Source organism: Triturus cristatus, chromosome 8 (genome assembly GCF_964204655.1).
Source record: "Triturus cristatus chromosome 8, aTriCri1.1, whole genome shotgun sequence".
Classification (NCBI taxonomy): Eukaryota; Metazoa; Chordata; class Amphibia; order Caudata; family Salamandridae; genus Triturus; species Triturus cristatus.
In genome coordinates, this window is record NC_140591.1 from 1,332,992,521 (window position 1) to 1,333,017,449 (window position 24,929).

The following is a 24,929-nucleotide window of genomic DNA, read 5'->3' on the forward strand; positions in this document are numbered from 1 at the left end:
CTTTCCTGCTCATTTTTATGCCCTCTGTTTTGCCCTCTTCAGATGTGTTTTGCCTTTTTATTCTCATTTGTCATTTTTATGCCCTCTGTTTTGCCTTTATCCGCTTGTTTTTTCCATCTGATCGATGTTTCCCTTGTCCTGCCATCCAGCACCCTGCCATCCCCCTAGAACCTACATAATAGAGGCCGCAGTGTGACCCCATTGAGCAGGTCCTCATGCCAGCTCCCCCTGTGACAGTTCTTCTGTCCAACTCACCTGTTTTATCTGCTGCCTGTCTCTACCTCTAACCTTTTTCTCTATCATCAATTTCTCTCTCTCTCTCCCTCTCTCTCTCTCTCTCTCTCTCTCTCTCTCTCTCTGTCTCTCACACACTAACAAATATCTGTCTCTGGAACTGCTTCTCTATTTTATCTCACCACCTCCACCACAACTGTTTTTCCAATGTTTTACTTTATAGATCTCTCTTAACCTTACCCTTTAGTCCTCTTGCAACTCTCCACCTCTTTGTAAATCTAAACTCTCTATCTATATTTCAGGTATGTCTCTCACCTTCCTCTTTTATCTCCATGGCTTATTTCTCATTCTACTCTTCAAAATTCTTATTTCCTTCTATCTTCCCTTCTCTGTTCCCCACTATTCTCTTTACCTGACCTATTTTTCTATAGAACTTCTAATTTTCCTCTGCAAACTTTGCACCTCTTTGCTTTTCCTTCAGTCTTTCTCATTATATCTGCCTCTTATTACATTTACCACTTTCTAATTCACCTATTTTGCTACATTACTCTCTCTCTACCTCACCTATGGAGTACTGTACTCCTTTGTCTCTTTCTACATTTCCTTCACCCTTATTTCTTTCTACCTCTCTACTACACTCTTAACCTAATGTCTGCTTCTTGGCCTCTCTTTCTCTCCATGCATCTTCCTCATTCTAACTCTTTTTATCGTTACTTCTGGCTGACTTACATTTACTTTACTTCCCTCCCTAACTTACATACCTCTTTACTTACTTCTCACGCTACCTCACAGATCTTTCTCCATCAACTCCTTCTCTATCCCCTTTTCCACCTACTTGACGCCTCTAGCTATACTGTTCTCTTTAAGTCACTTTCCATCTTGTGTATCCTGCTCCTCCCATTTTCCTACTCAGCTGGGTCATAGCCAAAAAGGTGCAAACATAAAAAGAGTAGAAGAGGGACTTTCGCTGTTACAGCAAGAATACCACGAGTAATAGGGGATTACAATTATTCATCCACTATTTCAACTATTTGACAATTTCAAGTGCTATGTGCATACATCTTATCTCAATATTATGCTCTTGTCCACTAAACATCTAACAAGTTAGCCTTAGAATGTTTTTTCCTACAGTGGAAGTAATAGCGTGGTTACATACTGAATTCTACATAAAATGTTGTTGCAAGTAAAAGATAATCTAGATACAAACTAAAAAAAGAAATCGCTTTATCAATACTTTTAAAGCTTTCTTTTGGTACAGTTGACTGGCAGACACAGGACAGTTCGAGCTTTCAGAGGTTTTTGGGAGCCCCATCTCCAAAGTTTAACATATAACTCAATATTGTTTGGGATCATGAAGGCTTGAATGAGCCAAACAGGGTTAATAAATTGGCAGTTGTTCTAAAAGGTGTCCCACATATCCTTAAGATGCCACTGTCCCACTTCCTTGTGCATTTCTAGTTCCTTCCTCCTGCTGCCCTCTTGCATCTCCCTCCCACTGTCCATCTACCCCTGTGCACTCTTGCCCCCCTTGTCCTCCAACAGCCATATATACATCCAGCCCCTTCTTCCTCTAGCACTCCTTTCTTCCCCTTTCCTCCTGATGTTTTTCAGAAGAGCCAACAGGAGCGGGTATTTTATTTTCCTTTTTTTTCATAGAAACAAAAGGTGTGATGTACTGATGGCTCCTTGCCTTCAATAACATCCTCTTTTTATTTCCATGTGAAAAGAATGGGCGAGAAGGGAATCTTTGTTATAGTAATTTCATTTTTTGTTATAGACATTAAGGAAAGACTATAATGATGGCTACCTTGCCACCTGACCTTTATTTATTTATTTTATTTTAAAGGTTTTATATAGCGCTGGCTAGACCCGGGGGTATCAGAGCGCTTTGCATGAGCATAAAGACAGTACAGGAATGAAACAGTTGTTCCATAGCATGACATTCAGACAGGTGAGACTAAAAACAAATAATTAACAAATGGGAAAAAGAGCTATAAACATGAATATAGGTAATCAAGGAAAGCACATTTTACACAGTAACAAGAATTGGAGGTAAGCTCAATACAGAGTAAGGGGGGAGCCAAAATTCTGGGCCGGACTGTGGGAGGTGAATAATTAGATGAAAATAGGTGGGTGAGAACAAATTGAGTAAGAGGAGGTAGTATAGATGCTTGAGATTATGGGAGGAGAGGGGTGAGAGTAGAAGATTGCGGTGAGGGTAAAGAGGTGGGTTGAGAAGAGAGTAGACAAGGTGAAATATGAAGAGAGGGGGTGAGAGACAGGAGGGAAGTAAAGGGGAACTAGAACAAGGGAAGCAGTGTGAAGGGTCAGAGGCGGGATTATGGACCCCAATATTTGTTGAGAAGGTGCAGTTTGAGGTCTTTTTTAAAGCTGACGTAGGAGGGGTTACATCGAAGGTTCTTGGGGAGAGCATACCAGATGTTTTGGGCATTCCCAGAGAAGGAGCAAGATTGTGTGGTTTTCTTTTTTAACAGAGGAGGGACGAGGAGGAGTGCGTTGGTGCTTCTCATCGGTCGGGAGCAGTCCACTATTTTTAGTTTATTTGTGAGGTACAACGGGGTTTTTTGATGAAGGGCTTTGTGCATAATGCATGCAATCTTGTAGAAGGATCTTCCTTCAACGGGAAGCCATACAAGGGCTTTAAGGGCTGGGGAGATGTGGTCAAAACTTTTACAGTCAGTGATTAGCCTGGCCGCTAGGTTGAGCACAGATCTGAGGGGGGCTAGGTGAGCTTTGGGGGTTCTGGAGAGGATAGCGTTGCCATAGTCAATTTTTAAGTGGACTAGTGATTGGACAACCAATCTGAAGCCGTCAGCTGGAATGAAGGGTTTAATTTTCTTTAGATGACGGAGAGTGAAGAGAGCTCCTTTAGCCAATTTTCTTTATGTGTAAATTAAGAGTTAGGTTTTTGTCAATGGTGATACCAAGAGATTTCACTGAGTTGGATAAGGAGAGCAAACAGTTGAGAGCATTAAGGTCAGAGATCCAGGTTTGGATGGGGAGTGGGTTGTTTTTGGAGAGAAGAGAATGATTTCAGTTGTTTTAGGGTTTAGTTTGAGATGATTGGAGTGGAACCAGTATTGGATCTTATTTAGGGTGTTGTTAAGGTGAAGAACATCAGAGTGGGATCTAATCTTTTTATTTTTTTATTTTTATTTTTTATATTTTTTTATAAAAAAATCCACAGTATCAGAAATTATGCACATAATCATAATTACAAAACAAGTATTAGATACATACAAATAGGTTCCTTCCAAGCCATACATATCTAGTCAACAAAATCATAATCAAACAGTCAGATGCTCATGGATAGGGCCCCAGATTTGCATTCCCAGAGCACGCTTCCGTGATCCTTTGAGTGAATACAAACTGAATTCTAAATTAAAAATATTATAAAACCTAGCACGCCACATTTCAAAAGAAGGTGCCTCGGGTTGAATCCATGTAGATGCTATGCATAGCCTTGCTACCCCCATAGCAACAAATATAAGATGTCTGTACTTAAACATAGGTGTACCTTGAGACAGATCCTTCCCCGTGCCTAATAACATAGTCGAAGCAGAAATGTTTATATCCAAACACGTAACTTGAGACAGAAACCTCTCTATATAGAGTATATATAAAACTAATTTAGTACAAAAAAAGAAAATATGCAAAATACCCGCATCATCGCCGCCACAATGAAAGCATTTCCCATCATACTGGCTACCCCATTTCTTCATCTTTGCGGGGGTAAAGTAAAGATTAAATATTGTTTTGTAGTGCTGTGTTCTTAGATTCGCAGCCATAAATAAATTACCTGCTAAATCAATCGAATCCTCTAAGAACACATCTTGTGAGCCCAAGATAGTCCCCCACCTAAGATTATGTTTCTCAAGATCATCAGTTTTAGCCGATTCTAATATGTTATAGAGAACCCCAATTCGTCCCTGAATCCTAATAGCTTCAACTATCTTCAGTGGTTTAAGCCTGATAACTCTTTTATTTAAAAAATCACGTATCTGAAGATATTTGAAAAAATGACATTTAGGAAGCTCATATTTCTATGCTAAGTCGGAAAAGGAAGCAAACTGTCCTTCTGCATCCATAAAATGTCCTAATTGTGAAATTCCGGAGAGTCTCAGTTTCCCAACCACACTATCTTGAAAAATTGCTGGAAGAATACCTACCACTGACAGAGTTGTATAATTTGAGAGTCTGTTAATCTGGAAACTTTTACAAACTATCCTCCAAACTTTAAATACAGCCCCCAGGATCTTAAAGCGAGTTATTTTATAATAACTACCATCGACCCTGAGGAAAAGGCAGTTTTTTGCCTGAGATCCAAGAACCATCTGATAAATTGATGGGGCTTCGGCAGGATTAGCCACTGCCTCCCCTGTAAACATGACTCGGATATTAGATAAAATACAGGCATAGTAAAAAAAATGTAAAATCGGGTACAGACCAACACCGTCTATCACGGGGTAGAGTCATAAATCGGGCAGCCCTGCGTGGTTTTCCTGGGGACCACAAACATCTGGAGCAGAGAGGCTGAATTTGTTGTAATTGTGTATGAGAGATCTCTAGGGGTACTGATCTAAAAAAGTATAACACTTTCGGCAAAACATTAATTTTAAGCACATTTGCTCTCCCCACCAACGAAAGGTGAAGGCATTGCCACCTACCAAGAGCTTGTTTAATGCTTGCCATCAAAGTCCCCCAATTGATATCAACCAGATCTTTTAAGCACGTCCGTAACTTATTACCAAGATATGTAACCTCCTTGAAAATCCTTGGATCATTATTACTATTCTGATTAGTACATAGAACCTGGGTTTTTAAAGTATTAAGCTTATACCCTGAAGCACGGCCAAACTTGCATGCAAGGTGTTCAATTTCGGGGAGCGCCATCGTTGGGTCAGATGTAATAATGGCGATGTCATCCACAGACACGAAATTGATCCTGTCCCACCATAAAAGGTCTAATCCTGGAACTCCGCTCAAGCATGTCTAAAAAAGGATTAATATAGAGCGCAAACAAGAGCGGAGAGCAAGGACAGCCCCGACGTGTGCCTCTCGAAATCTGAACTATCCTAGATGTTAAACCCATAGAGCAGATCCGAGCAACGGGGGAGTGGTACAGAACCTGTAGAGCCTGGATATAACCCTGAGGAAAGCCCATCACAGATAACACTCGCCATAAAAAGCTCCACGAGACGCGGTCAAACGCCTTCTCGGCGTCGAGAAGCACTATTCCAACATCCCTGGCTTCCACTTGGGCAATATCCAACAAAGTGATAACTCTTGATATATGATTCACCGTCCCCCTACCGGGAATAGAGCCATGCTGTCTAAGGGAAACTAAGGGGGAGATAATCTTAGCTAGCCTCATTGCTAACATTTTCGCATAGATTTTCCCATCACAGTTTGTCAATGATATTGGGCAGTACGACCCTGGGATATCCGAAGGATTATCCTTCTTTTTAAAGACAATAATGGTAGCTTCACTCCATGATTTAGGTGCCATGCCAGTTTGGGCGGCTTGACATACTGCCAAAAAATGGATTTTAAGGTCCTGAAAGAAAGTCCGATATAATTCTCAAGGAAGCTTATCTGGCCCTGAGGCTTTACCTCGAGTCATAGAATGAATAGCTTGTCCTAATTCATCCATTGCGATAGGACTATCTAATGCTCCTGCCTCCTCCTGCCCTAAATGGTGATATTGAACATCTAAAGTTCCAAAACCCGCATCATCAATTTACCCATCCTGTTCAGTATAGAGTTTTTGATAAAATCAATGAAATATCTCTAGGATCTCGTGAGGGTCGTGTGTCAGTCTACCCGACAGATCCTTCATACCTTCTACTCTTTGTGATGATTCTTTGATACGTAGCCTTTGAGCTAAACAGCGCCCTGTGGCCTCCCCAAATTCATAGTGCTCTTTCTTAAAAAGTTGATATTTTATAGCAATCTCCTCACACCATATCAGATTAATATTGGCCTTACATCTGGCCACTTCCATTTGCACCTCAGTAAGATTAGTTCCGAAATGGATCCCATGTGCCAATTTTCCCTCTGCTAATTTCAGTCTGTCATATAGGTCCAGCATTCTACGTTTGGATTGTTTCTGTTTGTAAAGCCCAAAGCTCAAGACCTCACCTCTAAAACAGGCTTTAAAAGTATCCCAAACATTCTCACAGTTTGTAGAATGACGGTTTATCATAAAGAAATCTCTGATCCATGTATTCATATATTCAATAAAATCATTATCCAGGAGGAGTGCTCTGTCAAACGTAAATACCCTCGGTGTCACATTTTCCCCAATGCTGGAATATCCAATACAACTGGAGAATGATCTGAAGTAATTCAGGGAAAGACTTGAATTTGAGCTTTAGTTAATAGTGACGGGGATATGAAAAAGTAGTCAAGCCGCACTAATTTATCATGTGGAAACGAATAAAAGGTATAACCAGGATCATGTATGTTAAGTGCACCCCATGCATCTATTAACCCATGATCCGAGATCAAATGAAACAGAGCATTAAACACCATAGGCTTCCGACCTTTATACTGTTGAGTGCCTGATAATAACTCACGGGCGCTAAATTAACATTAAAGTCCCCACATAGCACAAGGGGAGTGGGCCAAGATGCGAGTTCCACATTTAGATGTTCAAGAACGAGGGATTCATCCAGATTAGACCCATATATTGTGCAGACCGTAAATTTAAAACCCCCCGTTGCACATTCAGCAATTGCCCACCTCCCATGGCTGTCTACCACTACACGGCCTGAAACCTATATAGTGGTTTTGGCCAGTACAGCCACCCCCCGGTTCGTGGTTGTCTGTTGTGATGTGGCTAAGAGTGAATACCCCAAATCTAATAATACTTTGCGATTCCCCCACGGTATGTGTAACTCCTGAATGCATATAAGATCTGGTTGTATCACCCGAAGTTCAGCAGCAACTCTTTGACGTTTATTGAAATTGTTAAGTCCACAAACATTAAACGAGCACATTCGTAACCTTACTTTAGCCATATGAATTGTATGGATGCCATCCTTTAATTAATTCTGTGACCAAAATTTTAATATTCAACGTTATCACCAAATCGTAGATACTGTGGATTAATTTTCTTTTTTTCCAACCCCTTACACTCCTCCTCCATGAACCCAGTCCCCCCCCCAAGTTTCCCCCCTCCCCACCCCCATCCCAACAAAAAGGCAAAGGGACTCGTGGTCCCAGTAATGACAAGCTCCCCTACCCGGGGCCCCCCGTCCCACATCAGCCACTCGACATGTCAAGAAAAGGAACAGCCATGACTCAATTCCTTAACTACGCATGCATTGTTGATAAACCAAGTATATTATAATCATGATACTATCCACCCATCAGTATTAGAAAGCAATTCATTGTATATCATTGTACATAGGTTGTTCTATTTTAGATGGCATGCAGATATTCCTTAGCTTGAACTTCCGAGGTAAAAATCTTAACCTGATCCTCAAACAGCACCTTTAGCTTCACGGGGTTAAGCAAAAAGGCTTGTGCCCCCTTGGCCTGAAATAATGAGATAAGTTGGCGAAGCTGCCAGCGTTTCTCAACTGTATAATGGCAGTAGTCAGGTCAAACAAAAAATTCCACACCTTTTCCCATTCTCTTTCTATCGGGGTGGGCAAGCTCATACAAAGCCTCTCGAGCAAGAACATTATTGAGAGAAATTAGAATTGCACGAGGCTTTGCAGATTGATTAGAACGAATAGAAAATGGAAATCGGTGCACCCTTTGCACCTCCCTCTGCCAATCCCAGTGTTTTAGTTCTAGAAAAGCCTCAGCAAATAACTCAGAGACAAACTTGCGTGGGTCTTGACCCTCCATCCCCCCTGGAATCTGCAAATTTCTAAGGTTACTGTGACGAGCGTGGTTCTCTAAATCGACTAATTTCCATTGAATGTCTTCTTTCGTAGAACGCAAGGTCTCTGTTAAAGTCTTCTGCACAGCCAGTTCGTCTTCTAGGGTGGAAATCCTAGCCTCAGCTTCATTAAGTCTCGTTGTAAATTCCGTACAAGTCTTTGCAATCCATCGTACTGTATTCTGTAATTTACGGCAAGAGCTCTGTACCTTCTGACTTTCTACCCTTGTTTCTTCCCTAAGTGCCATCATAGTGTTATAAATCAGGGTGAGTAAAATCTCTTCTGAAGAGTCTATGGGTTTACCTTTACCCACTTCAATAGTAGTACAAGAGCCATTTTTATTCATAAAAGAATTATCCCAGTGAGAAACGTCTTCCATATTAGTACTATCCACTAATGCAGAGCCCTGTTTGCTCTGATAATTTTTTCGCACTGTGCCGGGACTATCATCCGATGTGTCCCACTAAATATCATCTGGATGTGTACTGCTAAAATCACCGCCCCTTGCTCCTTGTGGTTCATCGCAAATCTTAGAACCCAGCTCAATATCCTCACTGGAATTGGAATGTTCTGAGAGTGAGAAAAGTTATCACCAGAATCAGCTTCCTTCACAAGTGGGCCTATACCCTGAGAGTTTACCTCTGACTCAGTCTGTAGGGGTATTACAGAAATAGTACTAACTTCTGTCAATTTTGCCACGCCATCATGGACACTCCCCCCGTCACCCGTAAAAATTAGTGGTAGAAGGTTTGTGTCCATGCTGCCCATATTTTGCAGAGTTCGAGAGTCAATAGTTTTTTTCCCCTTTTCTTTGACACCAGTAAAAAGCTGGGGAATAGTACGTCTACCACTGGCATCCTTATGTTTATCTGTGCCAGTTTTTTCTTGAGTGCTATCCCCCTTACTGCTTTTACACCCTTGACTTGCCTGCGCAGAAATCCTGGGGGGGACGCCTCCAACCCCAACGCCATTGGAGTCAGCCAGGGGGCGAGATCTCCCTTTCGAAGCCTTTGCGGCGTTTCTGGACCGGCAAGCTGCAATCCTAATCGGCCACCGTAGAATGCCTACGCCACGAAGAAGCCCCGCCGAGCACTCCAGCAGACTCTCTGCAGTCGTCGCAGCCCCCTCTGAGCCCCAGCCACGGCAAAGTTGTGCATTCCAAGGGAGGCGATCACCCGAACAGCTCAGTTAGATCTCCCACGGATTTAGCAGGTACGCTGTTTCTCCCCACTCACTTCTACGGGTGGTGAGCTCTGAACAGAAAAAACACCTTTGTTTGGTCCCGCGTACACCAGGGAACCAGTATGCATCCGTGCACAAACCGCATTCAGCTGTGTTATTGTCCGAGATGTAATGCAGAGGTCCTCCGCTCTTTCAGGGGAAAAAAGCCGACAAGCGCCATGCCGAGTGTCAAAGTAAAGATAGCCATTAGATTCAGCACTCCATTCTATGTTGAGACGGGTTTGCCCAGGAGCGGTCAGCTCACACGTCCGAGCTCTCGGACGCCATCTTGCCCCCATCAGAGTGGGATCTAATCTTATAGTAAAGTTGGGTGTCATCAGCATAGAGGTGGTAGTTGAATCCTGCTTGTTTTAGAATGAGGGTATGGGGTTCCATAAAGAGGTTGAAGAGAGAGGGGGAGACAGGTGCAGGGTTTGAGAGGCAGTCATTGATTTTCATTTGTTGTGTTCTGTGTTGGAGATATGAGGAGAACCATTTGAGGACAGGACCATTGAGGCCAAAGCGAACTTTGAGCATGTTAAGTAAGGAAGTGGGTAACTGTATCAAATGCAGCAGAGAGGTCTTTCGACCTTTATATGAAATTGAGACAGAAGAGGACTGTATCAAAGGCAAGACAGCTTTCAAATATATAAATACTTTGGGTCTTGTTACAATGCCGGTTAGACGAGCGTCTTACCGGCATCGTAGCGGAAAAGGGACCGTTCATCAAGGAGTCGGTGGTCCTTCGAAGATGATTCGGATGCGACCGCCTCCACAGCGGTCAGAAAGTTTATTTCTCCTTTTACGGGCCGCAGCACAAGCCAAAATAAGAAAAATACACGTCTGAAACATCCATGCACCAAGTGGCCTGCCACACGGTGCATGGATGTTTAGGGGGCACCACAGGTGCACCCCAGGGAACAGAGTGTAGCTCCACACAGGACAGGGACCCTGCTAGGGCCCCAAAAGACCCTTTTTTTTAAAGTCTTTTCATGGCGGAAGAACCGACATGAGAAGCCTGGCAAAAAGGCGCATCGTAATTCCCATGGTGGTGCCTGAGCAGGCACTGCCTCCATTTCGGGGATTACGATCTGCCGGCCTCCCCGACGGGCTCCTTGAGCCTGTCGGAGGCAGTGCGGATTCCCCCCACATGCATCGGTTGGACCGTCTGTATCGTAATGTGTCAGTCAGGCAAATACCTCATATGTTGGGGGACCACCACCGACAAGCTATCGGATGGCCTTGCGCCTGACATCATATTGAGGCCATTTGTTTCTTTCCTCCCTTTAAAGTGCTTGTCCTGTAAGCATTAGCACATTAAACACCGAACTATTGGCTTTGTAAATGTTTGTTTACACGACTTTCCAGTTTGAAACGTAAGAATATGTGTATTTCGGTGAATCAAGCTAATTATGCCCTCATCAGAGCATAAACACGTGGATTTACCCTGTGTACTCAACGCAAACTCGTCGCTATATTGTATAGCACGAAAAAACACTGAGGGCAACAACATGATTTAAAAAATTATATCTGGTGAAAGGTTAAACATGTCTAGTAAATTCTGGGAGAGGTAGCCGACATTCGATTTTTTAAAAGAGGAAATATTCCTACTTTTAATTACAAAGTATCGAGCTTTTCAGACTTGATCGTGTTTCGTTGGCTTTGTCCTATATATAAGACTTCTTTTACAGCACTTTTCCCGGAAATGCACAGGCTACGTGCCAACTCTGCAGCTCATCTTCAATGTTGACAAATGAAACCTACTGTAATTGCAGACCATCATTTATACAATTAAATGACATCATTTCCCTGACGGGTTGATTTTCGCAAAATAAACTAACTTGAAATGATATGGAGTCTGTGTGTTTGTGATTTAGTAACTGTAGCTGATCCTAGACACTGATTGAAAGACCCCACTATCAATGAGATTGCAGGGAAAATTAAAAGATTCTATTTCCAGTGACTAAATGCATTTGCCATTTTCTAAACCTAAAGTCAATCCAGTGCACTGCCACTTTCCTGTAAATGCTTCCTTTACCTCGATCTTCAACCTCTTTAGGGTGGACTAGTGGCGAGGTGTCAGGATGTGCATGGGAAGAGAGGAGAGAGGAGTTAGCAATTTGGATTGGGAATATGGTCCTGGAAGGAGGTTTGAGTCCATAGTAAATGAATATTAGACATGGGCAGGCATGCCATTTAATCCTGAAGAATAGTAACACTTGGTTTCAGCATTCTTGCCAGCCCTACAGGTTTACGTGGAAGCCTATTGCTTTTTGGTGATTCCTGACACCTACCATTTATAGTCCATAATCCATCCCTATGGATTTTTAGCCCTGCCTGATGACCTTCGCGATTGCCGATACGTTCTCAATTGCCTTCAGAGAGCTGCCCAGTGCCGGGCTGTGGGCTCTCAGCTTTGTAAACAAAAAGGCAGTATAAGCCTGTGCCTTACCTCCGCTTTTTTTTGTATACATTTTTATTAGCATTTAAATAAGACAAGCTTATCATATCAGTTTATCTTTGTCATATAGAACAAAACAAAAACTGTAACAATGCCCCCACCCACCTTCCCCAACATGCCCCACTTAAGTGCACCATGGGATTAAAGAGGGCATACAATAGAATATCCAAAGTAAAATGGAGACAAAAATACAGCACCTCAGAATAACAGACAATATACACACCGATTTAGTACGGTGTCAACCAATCACCTGAACACCCTCCCCACTCCCTACCCACTCTGAGCTCATTTGACAGGGCATCCGGAGGCACACGCAGCTCAGTAAGCTTTGCCGCCCAGGCGTGCAAGTCATCCACAAGTTTGTTGTCTCTTCAGGACCGGCGCACATGGCACTCCTCCACCACTGCCCATTCAGTCATGTCTTGTAACCAGGCAGACATCTTTGGGACAATAGTAGATGACCACCTAATAGCTATCTTCCAGTTTGCGAGAAATAAACTCAGGAGAAGAAACCGCCTACTAAGCTTTTTTTTCATTAGAGCCGAAAACATTCCCAACAGGCACTGACCCACATCGCTGGGAATAGACCACACCATGACCCCACCTAAGGACTCCAATATGGTCTGCAAGAAGTTATCTAAGTCTGGAAGGTCCCAAAGCATATGGAGAAAGTCCGCTCCCTGTATGGCGTAACAGGGACTAGAGGAGGAATGCGGTGGGTAAATTGCATGGATCGTAGTCAAGGTAAGGTACACTTGGTGTAAGACATGGTTATGGAGCAGCTTGAATCTTGCATTAGTAGACGTTCCTTTCACCCCTTCCTAAATTCCCTCCCATTCTTTGGCAGAGAGGGGTCCCCAGAATCCCATGCCATCGGTTGAGCACCTGAAAATCTCTCAGAGGCAAACCCTCCCTCATGGCTCTATAAACATGCAAGATCAGTTTCCAGCCCCCAGCCATATTCAGAAACATTCCCAATGTAAGTGATTCCTGTTGGACAGCAGGAAAGGAGGGCCACATTCCACAGGCAGTCGCAGCAATCTTAGAAAACTGCGAAAATTGTCCCGTCCCCAAGGCAAATTTTACCACTTCTTGTACCAGGGTGATAAAGCTATCATTTGGGTATAAATCATGTAAGCTGTCACACCCACCTGCTTGCCACCTATCAACAGATATCTTCTGCACAATAAGCAAAAAAGGGCACTGAGTCCAAACACACATGTCCAGTGCATATGGAGCCATACGCAGAGCCTGTCGTATTGCCTTATACCATGTCCTACACACCTGTATCACTATAAATGGCACCAAATTCGGAACCCCTGCTCCCTGCATCAAGAGCTGTGGCAAAAGAACACCTTCAGAGGTACTGCAAAACACTCTCTTCTCCCAGTTTTCTCCTTCATCAAGCCAATGCACCACATGTTGCAGCTGAGACACTAGATAATAAAGATCTAAGCAGAGTGATTCAAGCCCCTCCTTCTTCCAGGGGAGCTTGAAAGTCACCAGTCTAATCCTCTTCCTTTTTGAAGCCCACAATAGCTCAACAATCAGTTTACCCAGGTCCACAGAGTAATTCCTAGGGATCAAATGAGCCCCTGAAAAACACACAAGCAACGCTGCAGAATTATCACTTTCACTAGTGCCAGCTTGTCCATCAAGGATAGCTGGAGAGTGTTCCAAAACTGCACTGAGGTCCCTAGTCCCTCCAGCACCTTACTGATATTCTAAGCCTCAAATGTTCCAGCTTCATGAGCAAGTCTGATCCCGACATGTTGGACACCAGTCACCTCCCAAGGTAAACCAAGCCTAGGGAGATCCTTCGCCCGCCAACTCCCCCAACTGGAATAGTTTTGATTTTGTACTGTTGACATTCAATACAGACACACTGCCAAATTCTGACAGGACAGTCAGCATAATTGGGAACAATTCTGTCGGTTGCTGTAGGTATACCACAGCATCATCAGCATATAAGGAAACCACATGTGTGGTCTCACTGACTGGGATACCCATCCCCATAGCACAGAGCACAACTGACACAACAGGGGCTCCATTGCCAGGACAAAAAGCAGGGGGGACAATGGGCAACAATGTCTGTTACCCCTATGCAATGACAAGCGTCGAGACTCCGTCCCTCCAAGGTGCACATGCACCACAGGGCCACTGTACAACAACTGCACCCGTTTTATTTAGCGCTCCCCTATGCCCAACTTATGTAGGACCTTCCATAGAAAGTCCCATGACAAAGAATCAAATGCTTGTTCTACATCAAGCACCGCCAGAGCGTATTGGTCATCTTCTAAAATGGAGGTGTACATAACCAGTGACAGCCTCCGCAAATTATAGAGGGTGTTCCTGCAAGGAATTAAGCCACACTGGTCCTTGTGTACCAACTGTGGCAAATGCTATAGAAATCTAGAAGCCAAGATTTTACTGAGGATTTTAATATCCAAATTCTGCATCAATCAAAAGGGGGGCGGTAGGAAGTCACTTCTTTAGTATCCTTGTCTGGTTTGAGTATCATGACAATGAGTGCCTCTCTCATAGAATCAGGCAACTGACGACCCCTCCTGAAATACTCATTATAGACCTTCAACAGGCAATCTGCAAAAGTACCCGCTCTACATTGGTACAGTTCAGCAGGTAGGCCGTCACCACCTGGGCCTTAGCTGTCTTCAGAGCCTGCATTGCCACGACAATTTCCTTCTTGGTTACGGGTGCATCCAATCCATCAAATCATATAATGGGGTCACTGTTCCTAAGAGATATAAAGAAGAAGTATAGGGTCTGAGCAAGATGAAGGGGACAGTCAACAAGACTGTTTCTTGTTGCCCTCAATCATCCCTGGGAGTGTCATGCTTCATCATTCGGGGGTGTTCCTTGTCAGGTGGGCGCTGTAATGCCGTACGGGTCACCCGAATGGTCACTTTTGCAGAGATCTTTTGGTTTTATCGCCGTTTGATGAGTACAAGAGTGTCCAAGTGAGATGCTGTATGGTGTGTGCGACAAGGTGAGTTAAAACTGAATGGGGGATATCAAATCAACCTTTAATAAATAGATTCCCCTGCCAGAGTAAAAAACCATGATAGGTTGGTGATACTGAAAGGGTATGATGTGCCTTACATTAATCAGGGGGAATTCTACCATCATTAGAAGGAATATTACAATTGGAGTGATTCCTCAAATACATGCTTCTCAGGGAAACTCATGTGGCATTATTGTGCCTGTTGGGTAATATCCTAATGAAATGATAGTATTGGGGGTGAGAAGTTAATATTGTTGGGTTACAGTTCAATCCATGAGATCTCATCATTCAATTCTTTTTTGTTTGTCTGAAGATGAACAATCCAGTGTTGTTCTTTTCAAAAGAGCGAGGTCGGATTCCACATTGGGTTGGCTTCCAAGATAGTCCAGCTTAGATCCTCTGGTGAGTGCCTCAGCTCATTAACATTGTTGCGCAACCTAGTTGCACTACGTCCACATCTGATAGTGCTTTTGTGTTCCCTTATCATGATCTTGATGGCCCATGTCATCATTCCTACATAGCATGGTTTAAACTTTAGGCAGGACAACAGTGAGAATTCCCTCCTACAATCTAATTATTTATATAGGCACTATATGTTAGGAAGGATACAATTGCAAAGGATGCTGTACTGAAGCACTGATAACCACGTGGATTACAGAGCAGTCATAGAACTGATGTCCTCTAGAGATGGCAAAATAATAGGAATACAACTTAACTGTTAGAAAGTCACCCTTTTTGGGCTATTCACCCCCATTTGTTTGTGGTGACTGACACTAGTGGTAGCTGACTTTGACTGTGCCTTGGGCTCTGCTATTCATGCAGAGGCCCAGTGCTATATTAAACTCAAATACATACACTTGAGATACACTTATAATTGGCATGACCAAGTCCCTAGTAGATAATAGGGCAAGGGGTGAAAACCACCTATAAGTCCCTAGTATGTAATAGGGCATGGCCGTTTAGACGCCAGCAGCCATTGCTGCACTTGCACGTGTGCACTGCTGAGAGCCTGAGGTCATTTTAAAAGCAGAAGATTGCAGCACTGCTTTTAAAAGTAAATTCACTGCAAACTCGACTTTGGTGGCATGGGCACTTTAAAAGTGGTAATCTACCTTATTTTTACATTTTGCGTACCCCCAAAGTCTCCCCTAGGTGTTCCAGGGAAGGGGGTCCATATAAAACATGTTTTATAAACCCTGGCGAGTGAAAGCTGCCCATTTTAGTTTTCTGAGTGTAGGAAATTCACTACTAAGTCGACTTTGGTACTGTGGTCACTGTTAAGTAATAACCAAAATCGTTTTGGCATAATAGGAACCTACCAGGTCTCCCCTAGGTGTTCCAGGGCTGGGGGTCCAGTAATTATGATCAGGGCTTTATAAAAGAGGTTTTTATAACCCTGGTGAGGAAGAAATTTCACATTTCATTTCTCCCCATTGAAGATAGTTGGCCTCATAGACTAACATGGCAATATTTTATGGATGCATAACTATTGCTAGGAAAGTATGAAAATACAATTCAATGACTGAACAGGATAGTATAGATAAATTCAGCAACTTGGCATTGTTGAATTTATAATAACTTGTACATAAACTAAGTTTTAGGACTTTCTTTTCTGTAAACCAAAATCCAGCCTCTAGCGCTCTTCCCTGATTGGTCAGTACCGAGGGGATTAGCAAAGCTGCCTTGAGTAGGTGAAAAGCGGCCTGGCCATGTAGAGGTTATCTGATTGAGGTAGCTCTGTGGGGACAGGAATGCCAGAGCAAGGGGTTGGGCCATAAAGCATCAGCTTCACTGGAAGAACAGGTCAAGCCAGCCTGTCACTCAGCCACCCCTCTCCCTTCCCGATGGGAGACTTAAGGAAGGAATTCACAGATGTGAGTGGGGGAAGTTGATGGAAATAAGCCATACTCTGAGTTTGGTTTAGTTAGCTCTTGCTGCTCTGGGGAATTTCAGCCATGATGGATTTTTAGAGATTGGGGCTTTCTGGGAAAAGCCAATGCCACACTTTGGAGGAAGCTGTCATGCTTTGGGGTGTTGCCCTGCACCTTATTGCACAGGGGTGCTCCCCTGCTTGTCACCAGAGAACTCTGGATAAATATGTGAGAGGTGCAGAGCCCCTACATTCTGCTGCCTGAAAGTACAAGAAGAAGGAGGATTGTCCAGCTGGAATCCTGATCTAAACCCCAAGGGCCTGCCTGCGGAAGACTGCACTTCCTGCACTATCGGAGTCCAGAGCTCTGAGGACTTTTGCCCTGCTTCAAGAAGGAGCAAGGAGTGGCCTTCCTTTAACTACAGGTTAACAGAGCTTAACTGACCCTTCTCCAGCCAGAGTCTCCCTCCTGGATGCGAGCAGAGGAGTTTTAAGGGGATGACCAAGTGCATTGTGGGAAGTGAAGTTCAGACCTGCCAAGGATTATCTTGGAGATTCAGACCCTTGGATTTGTGTATTGGACACTTGGAACCCACCAGGATACCTTCTGGAAGGACCTCCAGAAGTTTGTGAATGTACAATTTTGACCAGTGGCTACCGCATGGGGTATCGGAGCAGGGCTCCATCACGGTCAGCCTCCAACTTTGACTTTGTTCTGGCCAATCTCAACCAGATGTCCAGAAGTGGCTCTTTTGATTTCTAAGCACTAGAAAGTGTTTATTCTTTGAAAATTCATACCTCTCCGGTTCCCTACATTGGATTCTGATGGCTTTGGTGTTATTTTAAAGATAAAACTATTTCCTATTTTTTTTATCAATGTGTGTAGGATTGTTATTGTGTTGTGTCTTACTTATTTACTGTAATGGTGTTTTTAAATGCTTTACATGCCTGTCTCCTAAATTCAGCCTTATTGCTCGGTGTCAGCTACCAAGGGTTGAGCAAGGGAATAATTCATAGAGACCCTATTTGGGACCCAGAACCGTATTGTTGGCCTTATTACTGGTGTTAGGTGCCTTCGTACCAGTCCCAATAACCTACCTTCCAACATGAACATATATGCAAGTTGTACAGCAAGCAAAAATCCTCTTCAACCTTCACCCTTTCATACTATTTTTCATGGCCAAACTGCGTTTTCAACCCCGATGTATGGCTGCAAATATAGTACTTTCACCTATGTGGGAATAGTAAGCTGCTTTAGCCACTAAAATGATAGTTGTCAGACAGCTTTTACTAATCTACAGCTAAGAAAGGAAGTAACAGCTCGAAGATGGGGTGCAAATCTCATTTTTGAATGCAAACCCTGGTTTGCACCAGTATGCGCAAATCAGAGCTGTTTCTTCCCTTGATTTCTGACAGGTGAAGCCTGGTACAAACCATGGGAACACATAGCACCCACACACTATTTAAACATTTTAGAATGGGGTAATAACATGCACTCCTCGCCCATTATTCCCCATTTTGAAGGCATCAAACTCGTATCCTGGCATAAATTGCTCACCTGGTCATTTATGACAATGCACAAAGACAAATTAGTGGTACAAACTTTGCACTCGATTTTTGTGTCTGAATCCTAATTTTGCCTTAAGTACCGAAAGGACTAGTGATTAAAATGAATGTACTGTTTCCTTTCCACATTTGGGTAAAACCAAAAAGTTTGAAATAATCGTCTCACTCAGGAAGGAAAAGTTTGTTCGAGGCCTTCTCGCTACTAACTATTCTAACTCAAAACTTCACTGGAAACATATTTTCACAATTCAATGCGATAATAGGGATGTGAATGGAATCCTCGCCATCAAATCGTCAAACATCCCAAAATTCGGCTTCAAAGTCTGCTCTGCACGAGTAAATATACCGAGTTATTGATAATTCACCAATATCAATGGCGTATTCATTTCTAAAGGCAGGTTTGGTGGTTTAAAAACACCTCCCCTGGCTGCCCAGTGTACAGTTTTATTGCTGCGGCTCCCATCCCAGCTCCCTTTTATTTACAGGACTGTATTGATTTCACAGGCTCTTTAAAGGGCACTTGCAAGCCAGGGTCATATAACAGTTGCTCTTCCAAGGAGATCTATCAAAAGGAATTTCATGGATTGTAAAAAGCGCCACACTCAGCAGATTGCTCCAGCTGGGGCTTCACCGGGAGCAGACACTTAATACCAGTTATACACTTTATGAAATCGAGTTGGCAAAGAAGTTAAGTAATAAGCAGAATTTTTCGGAGTAAATTGCCTTTTTTCATAAACCATTTCCTCTAGTGATCCATTTGATTTACATTTGGCGATATCTAATGATCTCTTATCTCCCGTTGCTACAGAATGTTTTACATTTACGTTCTATATCCTAAAGCAGACATTGTCTATACCCGTCATGTTCCTAGACAATGTTCACAAACCCACTTCTCAGGAGCAGCTGCCCCCAACAGAGGAGCAACCCATTGTTGTACTTTTACAAAAATGCAAAATTGACTCTCTCACCCGGGACCATCTCTCGTGGTGTGTCAATCTGCAGTCTCCAGTGCACGTATTTCAGGAAACTTTAATACCTATGGTATTTGTTTTAGCAGTTTTATACAGCGCGAACTCCGCCCAAAGGTATTGGAGCCCTTTACTTGAGCACCATTTATATTACACAAGGAAACATTCATTTTAGTTTCGTTTAAGTCATATGGAGAGTAAGCGATTTGCCCAGAATCACAGGCTGAGAAGCCAACGCTGAGACTCGCCTGGTGCCCCAGTCGGCAGCTCTGTCCGTTACACCACATCCTCTTTGAAATGAAAATCAGTGATTATCATGTGAGAGCATGTATTGTTTTACTTCTGGGACCTTTAGTTTAGATTGTGTGTCTTACGCATTCATGGGAAACGATTTCTGGTGGCATATCCAACGATTGTGGAGTTTCCTTTGACAGAAGTGTTGATTCCGTTTGTCAGAACACTCAATCAGTATCTGAAACCAGTTTCTCAGTGTGCACCTAATTGTGATTACTAAAGTGATCCATGCAGGAGGATCAATATTTTTTAGAATGTTGTGATGGAACGGTCCCCTGTGTAGCTCGGGAGAGTGTGCACTCCTGCCTCGAGTTCCCCATAGCGAGTTTCTGTTGTGTTTTTACATTTTTGCCTCAACATGAAAAACAGTTGTGTGCCGAGGGCTCTTCTGTGCATGGAATTCGACACAGAACGGGTTCTGTGGTCTGGAGGGGAATGCCATGTGAACATCTCTTTTAATATGTGTGATGACTACCAGCACATTCAGCTGTGGAGGAATGACAGGGTTGGAAGCAGAAAAGATTACACTGGCAGGAGAGGCCTTTTTACATGTGCAGGTGGAGGGAGAGTGCCTACTGGCACCTCTTGTCAAAGTGGTCTACTAGTCGCAGGAAACCTAGGGGCTTATTTACAAGAGGCCTGTGCAGCCGGAGTGGCACCTTTTTGATACTCTGATGGTACAGGCATCTCAATCATATCTATGAGGCCACGCAAAGCCATCCTGCATAGCTTTGCTTGGCCTCATAGATATGGAGTAAGACAGCGCAAAGTGCTGTGCTGCCTCACTCTGCGTCAAGGAGTCGTTCCATGGGCGTTGTGGTGGGTGTTCTCACACAACACCCATGGATTTTGACGCTGCCCCGGATTTACAAAATCACGTAAACCTTGCGAAGTGCCAAAACCTTAAGCCTCCCCAGGGCACACATAATGAGGAGAAATCTTTTCATTTCTCCTTGTTTTTCCTCTTTCCATGTGTGCTGCAGAATGAGGAATCACCTCCATGGATTGTTTTTGTGCAAGAAGGTGCCCCTTCCTGCACAAAAACAATCCTGCCAACAACGCAGACACCCTTGCTAGGTGCAAGGGTGCTTGCGTTGGCACTAGGCGCCATATTGTTCCTGGCTGAAAGGATAGGAATGAGTCGTATATCATTAATACAGCACATTTCTGGCCTTTCGTTTTGATGCAGGGCAACGCAGCAAAGGGACTTGCTGCGCTGCCCTGCGTCAAAAACATGTAAATGAGGCCCCTAGGCTTTGCATTATGTGTTCATACATGATGTGCATGTAGTAGAATGACTGTGAATCGTGTTTATTGCTTCACTGATGGCATGCAGAAATGCAATTTGATTTCCTGTGTCCAAAGGGGACTTATGATAAAGGACGAAAGGGAGCCTGCCAGACAGCAGCTGAGGACTGCAGAAATTTCCCAATGCATTCTTAAGGCTTTTGTAGTACACAAGACTCTAGTGTGCGGAGGGTTGGAGACAAGCACTCCTCTTTGAAGTGTAGGGCAAGCCTCTGTCCTTTCCGGCTTCATTGTTCCCTGAAAGTGCTACTCCACGCAGGGTAGCTGGAAGTTAAGTGAAGTACAGTCTCCCACCTGAAATGCATCGCAGAGCTGGACCTTTGGAGTACTCAAATTCTGTCTGCACTATTAGCATAACTGAGAGGCAGAAACTACCAACCAGTGCACCAAGACTATTCTACCCCAGGATTTGGGCCCCACAACACTGGGGACTAATTAACACATTTTGTGTGCCAGGTTTGGGCTTTCTGACTGCCTACTCCTCTTCGCCTGGTTCGAGAACTTGAACCTGACTCTTCTGCAAACTGCCTTCATTTGGGGAAGAAGTTGACAAACTGCTGAGGAGGGGTACTATAGGTACTCATTGCATTACTGGCATGCTGCCTAGACAGTGGCAGCCAGCAAGGATCTGGGATGGTGAGGCAGAGGGGGGTAAGGAGGTATTATTTTCAAAAAAAGAAAAATGTACTTACCTGCTCGCCGCTCTGTCCCACGTCATCTCTCCTCCGCCGAACAGGAAGCACCCAGGCTCCCCTACAATGCAGCCTTGTGACTGGCTCCCCTAAACCAATCACAACTGGTCTGAGTGCTGTGGTTCAGTACTCAAATGGGGACTAGGGGCCTGGGCATGTTCTCCAAGCAGGCTGCAATGCATGCCTGCATGGAGAACATGATAAAGTGCGCATGACTGTTTTGCCTGGCCCGACAGGGCCAGTCAAAGCATCATTCACAATTTAGTGTGCACTTTAGTGTGCCCACCACTCCTCTCCTGCTATGTCAGAAGAGCAGCCCCGCCCTCATGCTGCTGCAGCAGGGAAGAATAAAATGAGAATAACATTGCGTTATTATCATTCTATTTTTTCCGTTTTTTACTACTGCACAGCAGAAGTGGGGCAATGCTCCTTCGCCTTAGCGGAGGAGCCGCCACTAGCTTAGAAAAGAACAGGACTGTTAGGAGCTGAAGAAGGAAGAATGGAAATTTACCTGTGCGGCCCCAAGAAAAGACTGCCAGCGCATGTGGGGAAGCTGTAAGGCCCCTGGTTTATGCCCAAGAAGCCAGAGCACCTGAGGAGGTCACAAAGACATCAAAGACATCCAGCGGCCTCCCAGCAAGAGCGATCTGATGCCTGTGGCAGCACTGGGATCACTGTGCCCACAGTCAGTAATAACCCAAGGAGTCACAGTACTTCAGAGACTTGGGACTCAACATATCAGGCAACATGAGTGGCAGTGACTACGGATTTTCCAGTATCTCCAATGATGATCCAGAGGGGGCCCTTCATTGTGTTGGGGTGGGGGGTTGATGACATGAACATAAGGAAACTTCCACCTGGACCAGGCACTGCCCCTGTATGCCTTCTACAGCAGCAGGCTCTGCATGCACAGTCTGAAGACTTAAAAGAAGTCAAGTAAGTTAAAATGCAAAGGCTCTAGCAAAGAACTGTTCTATGACACCTTACTCTCCAGACAACCAGCATCCTTTCAGGAGGAGGTGGGTGGGGCACCCAAACAGAGGCTAACATCCTTATTCCTTCCAAGGGCACATGGGGGCATGCATCCTCACTGGAACAATTAAGCAGCATCTACTGCCCATAACACACCCTCTGGCAAAAAGAGATTACCTTACCCAATGTATATCATAACATTGCCCTCTGATTTTTTGTGTGAAGCATTCCATTGTGTGGTAAAAGTAAAGTAACTTTTCTCTCACATAAAAGCACTGGATGGACAATGAATTATCATTTTTTATTAATTGTTTATTGAGCTCTCATAGTGTCCAATTCCACCCCAGCTCCCTGAGGCAGCCTTGGTCTGGCCGAGCTTGTTGCCCTGAGGGTCATGTACGGAAGCAATGAACCTGGGCTCAATAGAAAGGTAAAGCCTCAGGGCACCATTCGCAAAGGACTCTGGTCTTCACAATCTGAGCCCAGTAATCCCTGTCTGCTGTGGAGCTCCTGAAAACGTTTCCCCTGTGGGGGTGCCTAAAATTACAGAATGGGTTTAACATGCTCTGATGCCAGCATGCACTTTACAGAACATTCTTCTACTTAAAGGCAGGGGATCTGATGGGCAAACACTTGTTACTGAATGAGATACACTGCACTTTATTCATTCAAACAAGACTCCTGCTTTACATGTGGATGCCTGGATCCTGGTTAATGTAATAAGACTCGTTTTGAGGTTTTAACTATATGGGAACCATTGGGAGGATATTTTGGCAGAATATATGATGTTACTTAGCATACCGTTACTCCGCAGGTATTTACTTCGAAGTTTTTGCTTCGCAAATACCTTTACTACGCATGATTTTAGTGCGCATGCTTTTACTTCGCAAATATATACAAATACGTTAAAAATGCTTTTACTTTGCAGTTAATTATTATGCATACCGTTACAACGTGTTAGTGATACTCTAAAACAAAAAATTATTTGTAATAGTAACCTATCCCCTGGCACGCACCCTGAACCCTAAAAATACCCCCTACATTCCAAACCCCTATCTCACCCTAACCCCTAAAAATATCCCGGTACCCCAAAACCTAAACGCACCCTGAACCCTAAAATTACTTCCGGCGGCTAACATTACTGGCGCGCGCTCTCCACAGGATTTTTGGCACAGAGAGCCCAGGCCCAGCTCCGCTCTCTGCAGCATAAAGGTGGTCAGCACGGTGTGGTCGAATAAAGGTAGGGAATAAACACATTTGTGAGTTGCAATCGTCCAGTTACTGTCGTTTCTCAGCTGTAACGATTGATATTAATCGACGCCACGAAAGTGTCCGTATTTCATGAAATCATGTCTGATGCACAGCAGTCAACACTCGTTGTTCACTTCCTCACTGCTGCTTTACATTGCCAAGTTCGATAATGATGTTTCCGTTCTCTGCATCATTTTACAGAGGGTAATTATCTTTGAGCAGGTGCTGTGCGAGTTCAAGGCTGGAGGGACTAACTTCTACAATACAGCGACTTTTGTTTGCTTCCTAAAAACTAAGGGGCATATCAACAACAACCGGCGATAATTATCTCTAAGCGCACTTAGCGCTAGGATAATTATCGCCGGCTAGCGTGAATTTTTATCGCTGAGATAGCGTGCCATTAGCAACGCTTATCTCAATAGCGATAAAAATCCTCACGCTAACAGGCTAACGTGAGATTATCGCTGGAAACCCAGTGATAATCTCATGTTACCTTGTTGATAGGGACAGGCAAACTTAGCCATGATATCCTCCTTCCATAGGATATCATGGCTAAGTCTGAAAAATACCAGACGTAAAAAAGCAGCGTTAACTGCGGTTAGCGCTGCTTTTTTTGTCTCTAACAGGGTTAGCGACATTCTTGATAATAGGAGAAATGTCGCTTAGCGACATTTCTCCTATTATTTTACTCTGGAACGCCCACTTTGCATCTCATTAGAGATGCAAGGGGAAGCGTAGAGTAAAAGGGTGCTAACATGCAAATTTGCATGTTAGCACCCTGTTGTTGATAGGGCGCTAGTTTTATCTCTCCTTTTTTGGCTTTTAAAGATAAAGCCCTTGTTGATATGCCCCCATGAGACTTTGGCTTCTGTCCTGTGCAACAAATGAAATATCCAAGTGGCAAGGACGCCTTTCTTGCTCTATGAGCCTTAACACAGAAAAAGGATGTTAAAAGCGCTAGCAAGTGAGGTGGGGCCAGCAGAGTAACTGGCTGCTTAGAGAGATGCTGACAATCGGGATTGCAATTCGAGCCTGCTGGCATGAAGCAATTTGGGATGGGTTGGGAGATTACATATTACATGATTCAGTAAGCATTATGCAGTACATAGTACAATATGCTGTACACCTGCTAAATAAAATATACGGAATTATAC